Source organism: Ovis canadensis, chromosome Y (assembly GCF_042477335.2).
Source record: "Ovis canadensis isolate MfBH-ARS-UI-01 breed Bighorn chromosome Y, ARS-UI_OviCan_v2, whole genome shotgun sequence".
NCBI classification, from domain to species: Eukaryota; Metazoa; Chordata; class Mammalia; order Artiodactyla; family Bovidae; genus Ovis; species Ovis canadensis.
Genome location: NC_091271.1, coordinates 18,949,473 through 18,970,577, shown reverse-complemented (window position 1 = coordinate 18,970,577; position 21,105 = coordinate 18,949,473).

Below are 21,105 nucleotides of genomic sequence, written 5' to 3'. Positions count from 1 at the left end.
CGATGCTTCCACCTCTTAGTTGTTGTGCTTCGTGCTGCTGTGAGCACGGCTCTGCAGATATCCCAAGACCCCATGTTAACTTCTTTTGATTTTATATTGTGAAGTGGAATTGCTGAATCATGTGTCAGCTCTAGTTCTTTAATTTTTCGAGGAGCCTTTAAACTGTTTTCTGTAGCAGTTGCACCATTTTAAAATCTATCCGTAACACACAAGGATCCAGTTTCTGTACGTGCTTGCCAACAGTTGCCCTTTCCTTTCCTTCATATGTAAACACACACATATGCACACACAATTTCTTTCATACCCTTTTCCATTATTGTTTATCTCAAATTATGAATATAGTTCCTTGTGCTATACAGTACGCTCTTGTTTGTCTATTGTATATATTATGCTTTGCATCTGCTAATCACCAGCTCCCAATCTGTCCCAGCCTTACCTTTCCCTCTTGGGAAACACATAGTCTGCTCTCTATGTCTGTGAGTCTGTTTCTCTTTCATAGATCAGTTTATTTGTGTCATGTTTTAGAGTCCATGTAAGTGATACCATACGATATTTGTCTTTCTCTCTCTTTTTTTTAATTTTTATTTTTACTATATTTTATTTTACAACACTGTGTTGGTTTTGCCATACATTGACATGAATCCGCCACAGGAGTACATGAGTTCCCAATCCTCACCCCCCTCCCACCGCCCACCCCACATCATCTCTCTGGATCATCCCTGTGCACCAGCGCCAAGCATCCTGTATCCTGCATCGAACATAGACTGGCGACTATCTTACATGATAGTGTACATATTTCAATGCCATTCTCCCATATTATCCCACCGTCTCCCGCTCCCTCAGAGTCCAAAATCTGTTCTATACATCTGTGTCTCTTCTGCTGTCTCTCATACAGGGTTGTCATTACCAACTTTCTAAATTCCATATATATGTGTTAGTATACTGTGTTGGTGTTTTTTTTTCTGGCTCAATTCACTGTGTATAATCGGCTCCAGTTTCATCCATCTCATTAGAATTGATTCCTATAAAGTCTGCAAGCAATAAATGCTGGAGAGGGTGTGGAGAAAGGGAACCCTCTTACACTGTTGGTGGGAATGCAGTCTAGTACAGCCACTATGGAGAACACTGTTTATAATAGCCAGGACATGGAACAACCTAGATGTCCATCAACAGATAAATGGATCAGAAAGCTGTGGTACATAGACACAGTGGAGTTTACTCAGCCATTCAAAAGAATATATTGTCTTTCTCTTTCTGACTTCCTAAGTATTCTTTTGAATGCTAGTGTAGATTCAAGTATTTACTTAACAACAGTTGTTGCTACTGTATAAAATGTGGTTGACTTTTAAAATATTTGTCTTCTATTCTGCAAGCTTTATATTAATTCTAATACTTGTGTTTCTTCAACATTTTCTATACTAAATTATCTTATCTCCAATATACTTTGACTTCTTCCTTTCCATTCTGAAGGCTGTTTTTTGTGTTTTTTTTTTGTTTGTTTTTTCGTTGTTGTTTTTTTTTTTTTTCTTTTTTCTTTTTTTTTTTTTTTTTTTTGAAACTACAGCAACAATTCTCTTTTGTTACCTGATTGCTCTGGTTATAGAACTGCCAGTATAATGTTGAGCCAAAGTGTGTAATAGACTTCCTTGTGTTGTTCCCAGTCTTAGAGGGAAAGCTTTCAGTTTTTCATTCTTAAGTATGATGTTAGCTGTGGGTCTTTTTACATGTGCCCTTTGATTGAGAAAGTTCTCTTCTGTTCTTAATTATTAAGTGTTCTTTTAACCCCGGTTATGAAAAGGTGCTAGATTCAGGGAAATGCCTTTTCTTCAGGCAGATGTGTTATTTGTTTTATTGTTTTAAAATGGCATAATGTTGATTGACTTTCCTATAATGAACCAACTTTGCATACCTCCCTAAATTGCATGTGATCATAGTGTACAGTCTTTTTTATATGCTGTTGGATTTTGTTTGCCAGTATTTTGTTGAGGACTCTTTCACCTGTATCCATAAGGGATATCAGGTGTGTGTGTGTTTGTGTGTGTGTGTGTGTGTGTGTGATGTCTCTTTCTAATATTGGTATGAGAGAAAGACTGGCATCACTTTGCCTGCTATGTGCGGAAGAGACATGTGACATAAAGATGAAGCATTGTTGGATTGAAGTTTAGCCAGGATTAGAGGGAGAAATTTAGGATATATCAGTGTGGATGGGGTGAGATTATCAGAGAGCTCATTCTCAGTTTCCTAGGCCTGAATTAAGTGCTTGACATTGTATTATGCTGTTTGTTAACTAGGTAGAGATAGATTATACTTTGAATTTGCTACCTATTTTCTTTGTTAACATTTACGAAATTAGAATTTATGGATCAGTTGTAATGTGCATTTAAGATACATTTTCTTCCATTTTTACTACAAAACAAGATGCCATTGAATAGCTGATGCCTTTTAAAAAAGCTGTTAACCTTAAGTCTAAGAAATAAGCATGTTTGTCTTTAAGATACAGACACACATTTAAAAGTTACAAATTTGCCCAAGAAGACGCAACTGGTGTGTGGTTAAGTTAGAATTCCAACTTAATCTCCTATGACTCCAAAGTCCATGCTTCGAAACGCTGTAGAACAGTGCTTTTGTAAAAATACTCATCCTTTACATGTGATTTCACGTAATGATCAGTGTGGCGTTTTTTCCCCCCTCTTTATTTTTTTAAGTAGAAGAGGTTAAAGTGAACATGCGACAAAGCTATGATTCTAGAGCCATGTAGACTTGTAGTCGTAGATTTTTTAGCTGTCATTGAGTCTGGTTGACACTCAGTGTCTTTGTCTGTAAGATAAGGGTGTGTATAAGTACTCTAGAGTTTTGGAGATAATCAAATAGCCCATTTTTCTGTACTTAACTAATCTGTAGTATGTTTACACTTAGGTGGCAGTTTGTATAAAGGAAGCACTGGGACTTGTGGCCGCACCCTCTAAGAATAAAAAAGTATTAAAAATATGGAACTCCCATGTATGTTACGTGAAGAAGAACAAGAGCCAGAAGTACGGAAAAGGGAGGGAGAGACGAAACAAGTAGATGATGATGATGATGATGATGAAGTGATCTTGGTTGGATTGGAACATGTAAATGACGATGCTGACGTGATCTTTGTTGGGATGAGCTCAGCTTCAAAACCAGTCGTTTCAAACATACTGAACAGAGATACCCCAGGTTCTTATTCAAGGAGAAAAAGGTATGGTCACTTCAGGAGAGGTAACGCTCACAGATTACAGCCTGTTAGTCATGTGACTCCTACATCAGAAGCAAAGACTGTCTTGCCAGTGTCTGACTCTGACTCAGGATCAACAGGTAGTCCTATTATTATTGAACCTCCGTCTCAAGCTGATTATAAAAATCTTTCACCACAAATAGTGCCTGATTGCTTTTCGAAGGAGTTATGTTCTTCTTTGATTACCTTCACAGGTTCATTGCAGCATCCAGTAGAAACAGCAGTTTCTGCAGGAGATATGAATAAAAGTCCTCATGTATCAAAGCGAGTTTCCCCTTGTGAAACAAATCGCAGAAATCCCAGAAGGCCTAAACTCAGTGATGGCATTGTAGGGGAACATTCTTTAGGTTTCTCCCCGCCAGGTTTTTTTCATACAGAGACCACTCAGCAAAGCACACCAGACCGTGTCCATACCTCACTAAGCCATGTTCAGAATGGAGAACCTTGTCCAACACCTTTTCCAAACGACAGTGTTCATTGCAAGCCTGTAAGACCTTTAGGGGAAAGTGGACGGACAAAAACTGATTTTCCAAGTTTGGCAAGTCCAAACAAAATTGGTGATCCCACAGAAGGAAATCTGATTGTGTTACTTCGCGACTTCTACTATGGTGAGCATAGAGGAGTTGGGCAGCCAGAACCGAAGACCCACACGGCGTTTAAATGCCTCAGCTGCTTGAAAGTTCTAAAAAATGTCAAGTTTATGAATCACATGAAGCACCATTTGGAACTTGAGAGGCAGAGAGGTGACAGCTGGAAAACCCACACCACCTGCCAGCACTGCCTCCGCCAGTTTCCGACTCCCTTCCAGCTGCAGAGTCACATTGAAAGTGTCCACACGGCCCAGGAGCCCTCCGCAGTCTGTTGCATCTGTGAGTTGTCCTTTGAGACAGATCAGGTTCTTTTAGAGCACATGAAAGACAATCATAAGCCTGGTGAAATGCCCTATGTATGCCAGGTTTGCAGTTACAGATCATCATTTTTTGCACATGTGGATGCACATTTCAGAGCATACCATGGTAACACCAAGAATTTACTTTGCCCGTTTTGTCTCAAAATTTTTAAAACTGCAACAGCATACAGACGTCATCATCGAGGGCACTGGGAAAAGAGTTTTCACCAGTGTTCCAAATGTCGGCTACAGTTTTTAACTTCCAAAGAGGAGAGGGATCACAAGACCCAGTGTCATCAAATGTTTAAGAAGCCTAAGCAGCTAGAAGGATTGTCTCCTGAAACAAAAATTGTTATTCAGGTATCACTGGAACCCCTTCAGCCAGGATTGGTGGAAGTTGCATCCATTACTGTGAACACATCTGATTTTGAATCATCACCCCCCAAATCTAAAAGGAGGAGGTCAAAAAAAGGAAAAAAATAGTTAATTCTGCCTTCAGTAAGTCTGAAGCAAGTATTTCAGTCAAAGTTAAAAACCCCAATAAAAACAAAAAGATCAACTTATAGCATTATTCAATAATATCAAATATAGGGAAACCGATGGGTAATTTATGTGATTTTGTTTTAAATAGAGGAAGTACAGTTTTGTTTGATCTTCATATTGAGCTGCTATTTAAAAATCTATGATCTGTTTTTCGTGTAATTGTCTTAACATGTAAAAAGGATGTGTGCATGTGTCTGTGAGAGAGAGAAAATGAGAGAAGTTGAGAAAGGAAAAGTAAGAACCTATTTTGGTATTTGTTGTTACTTGTAAGTTCGAAAGCTCTACTATACATATAATCTGTAGAGTGTTTTAGCAACGTAATTTTGAAGTGTTTTCATGCCTTGAAGATCTCAGTATCAGCTATATAGCCAGACTTGAATGTCACTCTCTGAAGTGCCTCTTGGGCTGATCTAAGATAACCTGGCTGTGAAAGCGTGCAGTGGAGGTTGATGGAGAAGCTACGATGTGAGTTTGGACCAGACACGGGATTTAATCAGTGAAGAGCTGTGGCTTCTTGTCCCAGCTGAGGAAGAGGCATACATTCACTGCAGGTACAGAGCCAAGGGAGAAGGAACACTGTCTCAGAGTGCTTTTACCTAGCCCAGGGACATCTCAAGGAAGCCAGCAGTTAAAATGCCTGTGTTTGGTGAGAGACCCTGGCAAGCATGAAGCAGGCCCTGTGTAGCACTGACTGCAGTTGGAGAAGCAGAAATAGTTAATGAGACCTGGTGCCTGTGGACCTCCTGTTGAGTGATCAAAAGGGGGATTTGATTCATTCTGTCCCCTTTCCCATTTGGCTGGCCTGTAGTCACAGTGAGGTCGGCATATCTGTGTCAGACACAGTAGCAAAGCAAGTTAAAATTCCCAAAGGAAAAAGAGCCTTGACGTCCACTTTGATTTGCGCTGGACCCATAGTTGTAGCTGAAAAGGATCAAACACAGGAAATCTGTTCAGCTTTTGAATTGGGCTAAATTGAGTTCTCTTACCCTTAAGCTACAATGGAGTTGTCCAAGAATCGTAAATATAGTGGATGAAAATAGTCCAGGGTGATTAAAGCCTTTTTGGAACTCTTCCTTCCATTTTCCAGTTACATGTGTCTCACCCGAGTTGACCATGTGAAGATTTCGGTTCTGTATCTTATCTTGCCTTGCACACAAATGTAGTACAGTTAACAGCTAATTCTTTGCGTGTGTAATTTCCCATTGTATCAAACTAATTGAGTTTCCGTCTTTCTTGACACAGTCTGATGTGCAAGAATTGTCTCATGTATTTCAGTAATTATCAGGTCATAGAGTTATCCTTCCTCTAATCTATCCAACCATCTAATCTGTGATTATACTTGTGGAAACCTTCTTTCTTGCGGTCTCCAATGGCTCTTTCACAGACCTGTGGGGTACCCTCTAAGTATTGGTTCCTGAACATCAGCACACTTGGCTGCCTCTGTAGGTTCTTGGAGTTGAGTCTCCTCCTGGAGTTGAATGTCACCCCTTCTCCACTTGTGGCACGGATACTTAGCAATCTCTGTGCACCATTCCAGGAAGCTGGGATCCTGTCTGTAGACCTATGCCAGGAGCAATCTCTCCGTTTCCTCTTCCTTTCTCCTCCTCTTTGTCTCTCGCCACTCTCCCCAGGCCTCAGTTTCTTTAAGTCCTCTAAGCTTTCACAAAATGCTGGAAAGAGATCATCACCAAGCGGTTAGCATCCTTCTCAGAACTAAAGAGGAAGGACTACAGATGATGAAGCTGTAGTGAATCTGTTGTCTCCATTTTAGGTAATTTCGTGAGTGTAAATTCAAATTCAAATAAATTGTGTTTATTTACTCAGCATGATTGGTTTATTTGCACTTCGAATACTTTACTAGGCCTTTCTCATTAGTTTATTTGGGCCAAAGCATTTTGCTAAGTGTCAGCTGAAACCACTTTTAGTTGTATAAAGAGTGTGTGTGTGTGTTCTGGTCTCAGATGAAAACTCTCTGTATAAATAAATATGCAGACTATTGCATTTGTATCTGCTTTCTTCGATTTCTATAGTAAAAAATAGGAAATGTTTTAGGTACGTGTTTTTACTGTTGCTTAGTATTATCAACACTGTTGCTGTTAGTTGCTGTGAAGTATGCTCCTAAGGACTACAAGTTGTATTTATTGCCAAATTAAAAGGTTCCCACAATATGGTCCCTGACTGCTCCTCTCTTCCATTCTCAGTCTTCTACTCTATTGTTTTCCCCACTAATGTACTCTTTTTGACAACACTGGCCTTGGTTTTCCCCCATCAAATTCCAATTCTTCCCGATCCCAAGACTATAAGTGCTGTTCTTCTGGAAATGCTCTTCCCGCAGGCCCGCATGGCTTGCTACCTCCCTTGTTTGAGCTTCACCAATGCTGTTCAAATAACACAATCAAATCTCCAACTCCCTCTCTTTCCTCCTCCTCCTTAAAGGCACTTGAAGTCTCTATCCTCTTCTTCCCTCTCCAGCCTAAATTTCCTAAGTTTTCACAAAAAAAGAAAAAAGGAAAAAAGAAGAGATAATAACATCAGGGCTTTGCTTCTTAGAATTAACTTGAGTCAGTTTCCTTGCCTGCAAATCAAAGATAGTTAATAGTGAGTTGAGTTCTTTCAGGAGCTTCCTCTGTTTTTCTTTTGATACCTCTATATTTTGTTCACATAATGAAACTTTGTTTTCTTTACAAATATATTGAAGATGTGTCAAGATTACTATTTTGTTACTGCCCTTTGAATTCCCTTGTCTGCCTTGCTTGTTCTTTCAGGTAAAATTTATTATTTTATTAATGTCATATTAAAAGCCTGGAAACTTCCCAAATCAGCAAGTTTTGTCCCCTGTTTTAATAATCTTTATCTTAAACATTAAAAAAAAAAAATTCCCTTCATGTTTTACTACAAGCAGCAAGAAAAAACCAGGAAGCACTTTTGGCTGTTTGGATGGAAATCCTCTTAGATAACTCAATTAAGTACAGTTTGTCCTCCCAGCTCATTAGGTGCATTTTCTACTTTTCTTAAAACTGCAGATGTAGTGGACTTTCGTCTTCACACTCCCCAGGCTCTTTCCTCCTGACTCTCCTTTCTGCCAAGCATCCTAGGTGCACGACTGTGATTCCACTTAGAACGTGTTTGCTCAGTGAGCAAACGGGGAGCGATTCCCTGGCTTCAGTGCTTCTGCTGGCCAGAGACTCTGTACCGTTCCCTAAGAACTTCATGGTTTCGCTGTTCAACTTCTATCACCTGGCTAGGTCAGTTGCAGTAGTTCATACTCACAAGTGAACTGGCAGGGATTTCTACACGCGCATGTGCAGAAACCTACATGTGTACACAGTAACATCGCTGAGGGGAAACCTGTCCATATGCAGAAGTAAAGCTTTCCTTTCCAGGAACTTGAATTTTGGTAAGCACTCAAATTTCTGCACGCACATGTGCACAAACATGCACGTGTACTCAGTAACATCCCTGAGAGGAAACTTGTCCATATGCAGAAGTACAAGCTTTCTTTTGCAGGAACATTAATTTTGGTAAGCACTCAAATTTCTATGTGCACATGTGCACAAATATATGCATGCACACAGTAAGATCGCTGAGAGGAAACTTGTCCATATTCCGAAGTACAAGTTTTCTTTTCCAGGAACATGAATTTTGGTAAGCATCCACATTTCTGTCCTTGTTTTTTCACTTGCTCATCGATTATGTCATGATACACTTCTAACTCTGTGCCTTATCCTCAAAGGTTCCAAAACCTTGGCATTTGCTATTGATAGGGACTGGCCTGCAGAGCAGCAGGCAGCATTGGAAGTTCTTGCCATGAACAGCTGTATAACATGTGCCTGCCTTCTGCATTCTCCCATCACCTTGGACAGCTTCACAGTACCAGTCACGTTGGCCTGATCCATTGCCTGTGCATTCCTTCAGGGGACCAGAAAACAAGGACCTCTGAGCTCAGCTGACTTGAAGAACTGCTTTCTCGGTGTGCACCTGTCTAGGTCATTCCGTGTCAATGCTGTGCCCCTCTTGCTAGCCTACCACCCGTTACAGCCCCCAGCATTCTGAATGAGGCCCCCTGTTCTTCCTATCTGTGGAGCGTTCTGTGTGCACCATCTACCTGTGCCCCGATGTGCTCTCTCCAAGTGGCAGGAAAAGGCCAGAAACGCCTGAGCCTCCAAAAGCCCCCGGAGACTGTGACAGGCCTGGTTCTGATCCAAGATTGTGAAGAAGGTACACATGGATACAGGGTCTCTTCCGATACCAAGAATGGAACCGGAGGCCATAAAAGTAAGGTGGCATCCCTACACGTCTTCCTTTCTGTTTAACACTACCCATGCACATGGGAGTCCCCCAACAGATGATGCCCTGGGGAACCTGCAGGTTCTGGGCCCAGAGCTAATGCCTCCGTTGGACAGAAAGCAGCGTTACTATCTCAAATGGACCAAGAGGGCTTGAACCACCCATGCCTCAGTGATTTGCTAAATGCCAAGGCTCTCTTTCAGGTGCTCTCATTAGGCCCAGGTAGGACTCCCTACAGTCAGGCATCCCTGCTTCCCTACACAGTACCCGTGCCAAGGAAGCCAGTGCGCGGTTGGGCCCAGGGATATCCAAGACGGTCACCTGGAAGGCAGCATCCCTCTGTGTCACCTGGGTGCAGATCCCCTACAACGCAATCAGAGATTCTGCTCCAGCAAGACTACCAGAATCCTCCTTCATGTGCAGACGTGCACCTTTGACACTCAGGCCCCCAAAGCCAGGGGCAAGACCCCAAAGAAAAGGAGGAATTCATATCAGAACTTTCAGCACAGACCATGGGGTATCTTTGGCAGGACCGCTACTGCCTAGAGTCTGGACCCTGAAAACCAGCAGGCCCTGAACTGCCCCAGGGGCTTCTCTGTCTCCACTCCCCTGAGGTCCCTTAGGACATGCAGTTTACCCACCGCCCTTGTCTTTTCTCTGTTCCCTCCCTCACAGGCATATCCCAGATAGGGTCACACAGGGAAACCCACTTACCCATTCCTCGCCTTTGGGCACTTCCAGGGAGGCAGGCTGGAAGTGCCTGGAGGCATGCCTTGCTTACAGACCATGTCTCTCCTAGGATGCCTGTGCTTTGGCAGATACAGCATACTTTAGCGCATCTCATGTTTTGTGTCATATCGTGCCAGTGTGTGCCACCCTCAGGGAGGGAGTGTGCTGGCTGCTGGGCTGATCCGGGGCAGCACTGGTCCAGGACCTTCCCAGTTCTCCTTTTCACATGTGTGTGGAACAATCTCCAGTGCAGCAGGCAATCTATGACTCTTTCTCCTTCAGCTCTCTGCCCATCTCGGCAGGACCTTAGCCTCACCATCCCAGATCTTGCCATAGCCACGTCCCTCATTTCCAGAGGCCAGCCCATGGCCCCACACACGGAGGGCTCCACAGGCAGTGGTTTCAAAGCCCCACCCCACGTGATTTGCTCTGTGTGAATCCTTAGACCATGAAACCCTCTTCCTGATCCAAGCACACACAACAACACGGTAGAACTGATGAGCGTGTTTTGTATCTGGTCTAATTGCAGATATCTGGAGCCACAGTCTGGAGTTATCACTGGCCATCCTTTCCTTGTTCCCATCCTGGGCAGGGTCAATGCAGAGATGAGGCGACAAACCACCTTCAGCCTGGTCGCCTCATGACTCCTCTTCTGGTTGCTCAGCACCTCCTCTCCTGCCACCTTCATCTCTGCCTCTGCCCTGGGCCGGACACACACACACACACACACACACACACACACACACACACAATCACAGCCAGCATAAATAAGCACACGTGTGTATACCCACACATGCTCAGCACGGGGACACAGATGCAAACAACGAGCATAGGTGTTTCAGGAGGTGAAGACGACCGAGGCCAGCAATGTCGGGGGTGACGACAGTAGGCACCAAGTCCTGCCCTTGGGGCTCCCTGTTCACCTTCTCCACGAACTCTTCCATATGTTCCCAAGGCAGCCTGAAGCCGCTTCCAGCGCAGCATGTTTGGTGGTTGTGAGACACTGAGTGGTGAATGTGGAAATTCACAGAAGATCCCAAAGTCAGCACACAGGTGCACTGGGACCCCGGAGAGGACAGCTTTTCAATGATAGGCCTTCCCTGGGTAAGGGGCGGGAGTGAAGTGCCCAGGCAATCTCAAACTCAGTGAGCAGCAGGAGGCCAGGTGATGAAAGGACCCACAAAGGATGAGTCTGACAAAGATACTTAATACACACTGCCTCTAGTAGTATCACCTGGACTCTGGTCCTGCCACCTCAGCTGATTTGGTGGAGACTTGCTTCACTCACGGACACACCAAGTCCCCAAATAAACAGTCTCAGGAGGTCACCTGCTACAAGCACGACCCAAACTCAAGCTCCACAGCCAGCTTGCATGAGTCTGAGCATCCCCATTTGGGAAAGGACAGTGTCCCTGTAGTATCACACGAGTGTCCCTTCAGGGCCCACCTTCAGACCCCATCTCCACACATGTTTCTGTCAGTTACTCTCATGGAAGAACCTTCCTGCCCAGGGTACTACTTCAGGCGATCCTCCCACACATCTTGGCCAACAATCCGCTGGCAATACGAGCAAGGTGAGCCAGCAGCCAAGAATCCCAAAGTGAATTGCTAACTTTGTTCAGGCCCAAAGCAACCACACCTCAGCAATCCTGTTCGACTCTGAGCAGTTGTGACCTGACAACCAGCCGAGAAAGTTAAGGCTCCTGGTGTCCACGCTGCGGCTGGATGCTCCCCGTTCAAAGTCCCAGAACCAGTGGACAGGAGTGGAACAACGTGCCCTATGCCCTACAGAGAGACGGGAGATGGGTGTGGATCCCACAGGTGGACACTCCACAACCTTGCACACCCACACTCATCACCCCAGGAACCACGTTTCACAAGTGATGTCAAGGTAATTCTACTTAGTGGTCACTGTGTTCAAGAAGTAGGGGGGTCCTGAAAGGAAAATATCAACTTGCAGTGGGACGATGGATGGCTCCGCAACAGCACCTGTCAGGATAGGGAGCAGGGAAAAGGTTCCTGCGCCGCCTCCTCTTCCTGAGCAGCAGACTTCAAAGAGCAGCAGAAAGGATACAGCTACGGCCCAGAAGCAAGGGATGCCCCAGGTGATGGCGATCCTCCAAGCCAAGTCAGGCTTCCTCCTCTGATGGTTCTTGCACATGAACTGGAAGTAGGCCCTGCAGTTCTTCTTAGGCTCAGAGCTCAGTTCCACCAGCAGGGCAGCCAGTGCCTGCAGCGCATCTTGCCCTGGAAGCTCAGCAGCGCTCCCGGGCCTTTCCTGGCCCTGCTCCTCCACCGTCTTCTCAGCTCCTGGAAGAACCCCTATTGCTGCTCCTCATCTGCCACAACCTCCACCTCCTCCATGACGTCTTCCGCAAGCAGCTGGAACAACCACCCAATCCCCACCACGTCTCCGTCCACCAGGGGCTCACCGTCGTCCACCGCCTCCACCCTGCATAGCGTGGCTCCTTTGCCTGGCATGACAACTTGTGGCTGTAAGGTCCCAGCCTCAAAAAGCCTGAGGATGGCTGGCCACCAACCCCAGCGCCCTGAAACCGGAGCTCACAACTAGGAAGGTCTGGGGTCCCAGGATGCTCCTGCATTCCTCTGACGGCCTTTCACACTCCTCTTGGCCCTGGTCGTGACCCCAGGCTGGGGCAGATGCCAAGGGATGCGACATAATAGCACAAGTGGTGTGCAAATGCGGCTCAGGTTTCAGTAATCCTGTGGGACCCACTAGCTCTTTGGGGGCGGGGAGTGAGGGGGATGGTAGGGAAGCGGGGGCTGGTGTGTGTCCCGTGGCCTGAGGCTGAAGAAAGTGGTGGCAGACAGCACGGGACAGGGTGAACAGGCCCTGGGGAAATCAGCCGAATAGGCGGATCCCTAGGCTGTGAGCCACGCGTAGGCTGCTGGCCCAAATCTAGTCCAATGGCCGAGAGAGTGGTGGGTGGCACCCTTCTGGACACGCCCCTCAAACGTAGGGAATCTTCCACAGTTCCTGGGCTACAGCGCACCCACATGGCATATACCGCTCCAGGGAGTAATGGGTTTTGCATCTGCTGATACTCCAGGCGCTGTCATTGTCCGGACTCTGGAAATCCCAACGACGGGTTCCTGCTTCACAGTCTGAACAGCTTTCTCCTGTGTCCCTCAAGACCCTCAATAACTGAGAAATTTCCCTGAGGATTCAAAGCATAAACAGGGACTCCACGTGGCTGGATACTTTTTCTCCATGGGACACAGAACCTGTTGTCCGGATGCTAGGGGAGAAGGGAAGAACCACAGTGTTGGCTACAGTTGATCTCCACTGTTCAGGGACACCAGAGCCTTAGGGTACAGAGCTGGCTCTGTGTCTCTTCATCTCTGCTTCTGGCATAGCACTGTTTTGGGCAACCCTTCCATGTGTGTACCAAGGGCTGGTGTCTGTTTGTCTCCATCTCTCTCAGTGGTGCTCTTGCTGTCTGTCACTCTCTGCACACCAGTGCTCATACGAGAAGTTTATATGAGAAGGCAAGCCCTGCTCCTCCTTAGTGAGTTGCACCCATGGGAGATCAGACTTTGTTAGTCCACACATTCGGAGAGTGCTTTCTCAAACTTGAAAGTCAACGGTGCGCGGTCACTGCTGAACTGCAGACGGTGCGGTGTGACCCTCCCTCCGTCGCTGGACAGACGTGAATAGTGCAAAGGCCTCAGGTAGCTTGGCCACACTTTGCACAGATGGAGAAATGGGGCATGGCCTGGGGCCTGAGGGAACTCCCTGAACATTATTTGAATACCTGCCAGGGAGATGGTAAGGACAGCTCCCCATTAAGTTCCATGACACACTGGTGCCAGAAACATGCATGGCTGCCAATTTACCCTATCGAGGCCCTTTCTAAGCGGTTCTGTTCTCCATGTGAGAACACATTCAAGCCTGCCTGGTCACCCAAGCCTGTGGGGCTGGGAGCAGCAAGAGGATCAAGATAAGCCATCCATCCTATAGTCCTGATACCCAATATATGTGTTCTGCAAAGAGTACAAAGAGTGATGATTCAGACTGGAAGACTGCAGGTAGCAGGTGCTTATGCTGCAGTTCTGGTCCATCACTGAAACCACACAAAATAGGCAAGGGTTGCTCATGCTCATGGTAAGGTCAGGGAAAGTATGCCTGGCACTTGGGAAGGATGGAAAGGCCCTTGTATCAGGGTGTTCAAAGGGCTGTGGGGTCACCCACCGTGGCTTCTGTGTCTGGGATTGCAACCTGTTCTGTGTCTCAGATCTTCTGCACTCTCACTGGTCACCCCCAGGCACTTTATTCCTGCCTCTCCTTTCTGCCAGGCATCCTTGCTGTACCATTGTGATTCCACTCAGAACTTGCTCACTCAGTGAGATAACGGGGATCAGAAAGTATGTCTACATATGTTCTGTGGGTTTGTGTATGTGTGTGTGTGCACGCGCGCACGCGTGTGTGTGACTCCCACATCTAAGTTATTTTCGGAATCATTCACCTTTACAACAATAACTGTCAGCTAAGGTGGCTCTGATGTACTGTCTCTGGTCATTTCTGACTTAGAGGCTAATCCTCCTCAGATGCAGGCCTGAAGGAGACACACAGAGTCATGGCTGCGACACTTACAGGAGTGGCCCTGCCCGGACTCTACTCAGCTGTGCCTTTGGAGCCTGCCAATTGCCCAGTACCACACTTCCTTCAGGGTCCACCATTCTGCCCCCTCGCCTCCACCCCTCCTCCTGCTCCTGCCTCTGCACCTCCCCCTCCTCCTGAGCACTGGACCACAACGAGTAGCAGAAAGGATACCACGTTGGCCCAGAAGCCAGGGATGCCCTGGATGTTGGCACTCTTCTGAGCCAAGTCACGCTTCCTCCTCTCATGACTCTTGCACATGAACCAAACGTAGGCCCTGCAGGTTTTCTCAGGCTTAGAGCTAAGTTCCACTTACAAGGTCGCCAGTGCCTGCATCACATCTAGTGCCGGGAGCTCACTCGGGCCTACAAGCCTTTCCTGGCACTGCTCCTCCAATGTCTTCTCCTCCAGCTCCAGGGAGGACCCCTGTTTCTGTTATTCATCTGGCACAACCTCCACATCCTCAGTGATGTCCTCTGCAAGCAGCTGGAAACCCCGTCTGATCCCTGCCACCACTCCGTCCACCTGGGCCTCGCTGTCCTCTCCTGCCTCCACTCTGAAGAGGGTGGCATCTTCGCCTGGTGTGGCCACTGGTGGCTGCAACGTCCCAGCCATGCACAGCATCACCAGGACAGGCTGTTGCTGGCCAGATGCTAGGGGAGCAGGGAAAAACCCCACCGTTTGCCACGTTGTTCTCCATTGTTCACGGACACCAAATGGGAAAGGGGACGGAATGAATCAAATTCCCCTTTTGATCACTCAACAGGAGGTCCTAGTCACCAGGTCCCATTCATGTTCCTGAAAAAGAAAGCTTGTACTTCAGCACATAGACAAGTTTCCTCTCAGCGATGTTACTGTGTACACGCATATATTTGTGCACATGTGCACGTAGAAATTTTAGTGCTTACCAAAATTCAAGGTCTTGGGAAAGAAAGCTTGTACTTCTGCATATGGACAGGTTTCCCATCAGCGATGTAACTGTATTCACCCATCTATTTGTGCACATGTGTGTGTAGAAATTTGAGTGCTTACCAAAATTCATGTTCCTTGAAAAGAAAGCTTGTACTTCCGCATACGGAGAAGCTTCCTCTCAGGGATGTTACTGTGTACACGAGTGTGTTTATGCACATATGCGTGCAGAAATTTTAGTGCTTACCAAAATTCAAGTTCCTGGAAAAGAAAGCTTGTACTTCTGCATATGGACAGGTTTCCTCTCAGCGATGTAACTGTATTCACCCATCTATTTGTGCACATGTGTGTGTAGAAACTTGAGTGCTTACCAAAATTCATGTTCCTTGAAAAGAAAGCTTGTACTTCCGCATATGGAGAAGCTTCCTCTCAGGGATGTTACTGTGTACACGAGCGTGTTTGTGCACATATGCGTGCAGAAATTTTAGTGCTTTCCAAAATTCAAGTTCCTTGAAAAGAAAGCTTGTACTTCTGCATATGGACAGGTTTCCCCTCAGCGATGTAACTGTATTCACCAATATATTTGCGCACATGTGTGCGTAGAAATTTGAGTGCTTACCAAAATTCATGTTCCTGGAAAAGAAAGCGTGTACTTCTGCATATGGACAAGTTTCCTCTCAGGGATGTTACTGAGTACACGTGCATGTTTGTGCACATGTGCGTGCAGAAATTTGAGTGCTTACCAAAATTCAAGTTCCTGGAAAAGAAAGCTTTACTTCTGCATATGGACAGGTTTTCTCTCAGCGATATAACTGTATCCACCAATATATTTGCGCACATGTGTGCGTAGAAATTTGAGCGCTTACCAAAATTCATGTTCCTGGAAAAGAAAGCTGTACTTCTGCATATGGACAGGTTTCCCCTCAGCGATGTTACCGTGTACACATGTATGTTTCTGCACATGTGCGTGTAGAAATCCCTGCAAGTTCGCTTGTGAGTATGAGCTACTGCAACTGACCTAGCCAGGTGATAGAAGTTGGACAGCGAAACCATGAAGTTCTTAGGGAACGGTACAGAGTCTCTGGCCAGCAGAAGCACTGAAGCCAGGGAATCGCTCCCCGTTTGCTCACTGAGCAAACACGTTCTAAGTGGAATCACAGTCGTGCACCTAGGATGCTTGGCAGAAAGGAGAGGCAGGAGGAGAGAGCCTGGGGAGTGTGAAGACGAAAGTCCACTACATCTGCAGTTTATGAAAAGTAGAAAATGTATCTAATGAGCTGGGAGGACAAACTGTACTTAATTAATTGAGTTATCTAAGAGGATTTCCATCCAAACAGCCAAAAGTGCTTCCTGGTTTTTTCTTGCTGCCTGTAGTAAAACATGAAGGGAATTTTTTTTTTTTTAATGTTTAATATAAAGATTATTAAAACAGGGGACAAAACTTGCTGATTTGGGAACTTTCCAGTCATTTAAGATGACAGAAGTTGTTAAAATTAATGACTCTCAAGCAAGATCATATCCAGGGCATTGAGATTAGGTGGTCTAAATACAACATTTTACACCACCGATAGGCCAGTTCTTCTTCATATTATTTTTTATAAACAAAGGTGTTCTAAAGACGAGTGTGACTGTAAAATTCTTTGTTAAGCCTCAGAAAGCTGGAAGGGGATGCCTCATGGCATTATTTAGTCAGGCCAATACCCTCCAAAGAGTTTAGGGGTGTCACTCAGAGATCCTTTCAGTCACACAATAAGACTTCTACCAAGGTTCAGGGTGTTATCCCTCAGCTATCTCAGCAGAAAACCAAGACAGAGTAAGCCTTATTATGAAGACATGTGTGATTGTGGCTTTGGAGTGGGGTGCTTTGCCTTGAACACCAGTAAGAGTATCAGGAGACACACCAAGGTTTTCAGATAACAATTTTAGTTCAGCTCGGACTGAAAGGACCAGCAATAGTACAAAATAGGAGCTCTGGACTTCTACCTTCTACAAGCAGGAAGCAGGCTAGGGAGACTGTTTCATGTAACCATATACTAGCCACCTTTCATGCAATGGCATCATGTCAGGGGGTAGAATGAAAAAATCAAGAGACTGAAGCCTAGGAAGTGTCCAGGCCTTAAATACTAATCAAAGGACTGCCCGCAAGAACCCATGGGATTTCACAACTGCTACTATTGACTCCCATCTCCCCTCCCCTTTCTGGAACAGGAGTGTCTATGAAGGTTATCTATGCCTGAACCACCACTGTATGTTGGCTGTGAAAGGGAGCAGATTAACTCATCTCTTTTGTTCACACATCCTCAAGTCTAGAGGAACTAAACTTCTATAATTTGAACTGATGTGTTGCAGACTTGAGAGGCTCTTGGACTGCAAGGAGATCAAACCAGTCAATCCTAAAGTAAATCTCTCCTGCATATTCATTCGAAGGACTCATGCTGAAGCTGAAGCTCCAATACTTGGGCTATGTGATGCGAATAACCGTCTCTTTGGAAAAGACCGTGATGCGGAAAAAGCTAAAGGTAGGAGAAGGGGACAGCAGAGGATGGGATTGTTGGATAGCATCATCGACTCAATGCACTTGAGTTTGAGCAAGCTCCTGGAGTTGATGGACAGGGAAGCCTGCAGCGCTGCAGCCCATGGGGTCGCCAAGAATACGACACAACTGAGCAACAGAACACGAGATACTGTACACGTGGACCCTGATCCATAGCTGGACCTGACTTAGATGACAAGGTCCTGAACTTCAAGTTAATGCTGTAACAGATAAATTGTTTAAAAGCATTGGCAGGAAAAGGCATTTTGGACATACACGCATGTGAACAATTTCTGGCCATGTGTGTACCACGTGGTTTTAAATTATGTCCACGGTTCCTTCCTCCGCCCCTTCACATGTGTGGTGGGCTTAGTGGCTCACTTCTCATGTTAGAATACGGTAGAAACGAACAATGAAGCCTCTGAGACTAGGTCATAAAAGGCACTGCAGCCTCCTTGCTCATCCTCTTGGATCACTCACTCTAGAAGCCAGCTTAGTCATATCTCGAGAACACTCAGGTAGCCCTTTAGAGGCCCATGTGAAAGAACTGAGGCTTTCTCCCAACAGCCAGCAAGCAAACTGGTTTCATCAGCTATGTAAGTAAGCTATCTTGGAAGGAAATCCACCAGCGCATGTCAAGGCTTCAGAGGATGGCAATCTCATGAGACACTGAGCCACAACACTCAGCTGAATTACTCCTGGATTCCCAACTTTCAGCAGCAGTATGGAATAATATTGTTTTAAGCTGCTAGTTTTGGCTAACTGCTTATGCAGCACTAGTTCATTAATGCACTGCCAACTTTGGGCAATGTCTTTATTCAGGGCTGCCTGTCCATCTAGTCCAATCTAATCCAGAATCTGCTACTTCAGTTTAGAAAACATAGCCCACCCTTGATCTGACCACCCTCAGTATCAGATCAAATATCATTTCACTCACCTGAATATCTTATCAGCCTTGCCTAGCCTCAGCAATGATCCTCTCAGTTGAGCCAGAGTCCACCCTCACGCTTATAGTCCTCATTTTAATACGTTTCCATCCACTGACACCCATTCTGTTATTGTTGTCCATTGCTTTTCAGTCTCCCATCTCTGTCTGCAATCCCATGGGCCCACCCTGTTCCTTAGCTATAAATCCCAGCTGCACCCCTCCTGGAGTCACACATAAGCTCAATCTCTCTCCCATGTTATAATACGCCACTGTAGTACTCTTACCTTGAATAAAGTTTTTCTTGCCACCTTTCGTAAGTGTTATGAGTACTTTTTGAACATTCCCAAGTTCTGTTAGTAAGGATTACTCTCAAAGGAATCTAGTTTTATATCTTTATTCTTTATACTATATTCATTTGGGGGAACAAATTTCTAGAATTAAAACATTTCATGTTTTTACCATACAAACAGAAAATATCTTTGAAAATGCATTTACATATCTTAAAACATGTAGTAATCTGAAAAGGATGCGTATATAGACATGTCAGTGTATATACACACATACCCTCAGAGCTCCAAGGAAAACTTAATTCTCAGTAAACAATAAATGAAAACATTCAGCCTGAAAATAGTGAACTCTTTGGATTCAACTTGCCAAAAATCTTAGACAATGAAATTTTAATTAAAAAACATGGATACATAAAAATATTTGGGAGTCAGACAAAATTGCTAAATAAAGATAGGTTTACCCCTAAATCATCTATGGAAAGAAAAAAAAGAAATCCTCAGTATCATGTATAACCTATAATGGAAAAGGACCTACAAAAGAATAGATACGTATCTGCATAACTAAATCACTCTGATATACATATGAAATTCAACATTGTAAATCTAATATATTTACAGGAAAAAAATTCTGAAGAAACTTCTAAAATACAACGTTATAAAGAAAAAAAAATCCTAAAGAATGTAGAAAGTAGCTATGAATTGAAACAAAAATAAAAAACAAAAATAAAGCTTGTTGGGATAAGACGACAAGAGCTGCTTCTTGGAAAAAGAAAATCAGAAACATTGATACAACTGTGGCAAATCTAATAAGGGGACAGGGAGGTTAATTCCAATACTAGAAATGAGGAACGAAATGGGATTCTGAGAGGATAACATTCAACTCTGAGTGGAATTCCTTTTGTTTCAGGAAAGGTCCAGTCAAGCAACAACCTGGGGAAAGAAAGGGAAGGAAAGAAAGAGGAAGAGAGACAAGGGAAGAAAGCAAGAAAAAGAAAGGAGAGGAGAAGGAAGGGACAGTAAATGTCTCAACAAATGTTGTAAACTATCCAATAAAACAATTCTCTTCAAGATCTAAAACCAGAAACGGAAATTTACTAAGCCAGATACTCACTGCTTTTGATGGTACTCAGAACAAGAAAGCCCACTTACACATCACTGTTTAGAAGTTTAGAACTGGCCAACACAATACGATTATTTAAAAAACATAAAAATATGCCATGTTATTTGTAAAAAGACAGCAGAAATAATTTTTATAACATTATTTCTACAAATACTAATTTTACTTACAATGTTTTGGCAACATTAATAAAATAATAAATTTTTCCTGAAACAACAAGCAAGGCAGACAAGGGAATTCACAAAGGGCAGTAACAAAATAATAATCTTGACACATCTTCAATATATTTGTAAAGAAAACAAAGTGTCATTGTGTGAACAAAATATAGAGGTATCAAAAGAAAAACAGAGGAAGCTCCTGAAAGAACTCAACTCACTATTAACTATCTTTGATTTGCAGGCACAGAAACTGACTCAAGTTAATTCTAAGAAGCAAAGCCCTGATGTTATTATCTCTTCTCTTTTTCATTTTTCTTTTTCTTTTTTTTTTTGTGAAAACTTAGGAAATTTAGGCTGGAGAGGGAAGAAGAGGATAGAGACTACAAGTGCCTTTAAGGAGGAGGAGGAAAGAGAGGGGGTTGGAGATTTGATTGTGTTATTTGAACAGCATTGGTGAAGCTCAAACAAGGGAGCCATGCAGGCCTACGGGAAGAGTATTTCCAGAAAAACAGCACTTGCAGTCTGGATCGGGAAGAAACAGAATTTGATGGAGGAAAACCAAGGCCTGTGTTGTCAAAAAGAGTACATTAGTGGGGAAAATAGTAGAGTAGAAGACAGAGAATGGAAGAGAGGAAGCAGTCAGGGACCATATTGTGGGAACCTTTTAATTTGGCAATAAATACAACTTGTAGTCCTTAGGAGCATACTTCACAGCAACTAACAGCAACAGTGTTGATAATACTAAGCAACAGTAAAAACACGTAACTAAAACATTTCGTATTTTTTACTATAGAAATCGAAGAAAGCAGATACAAATGCAATAGTCTGCATATTTATTTATACAG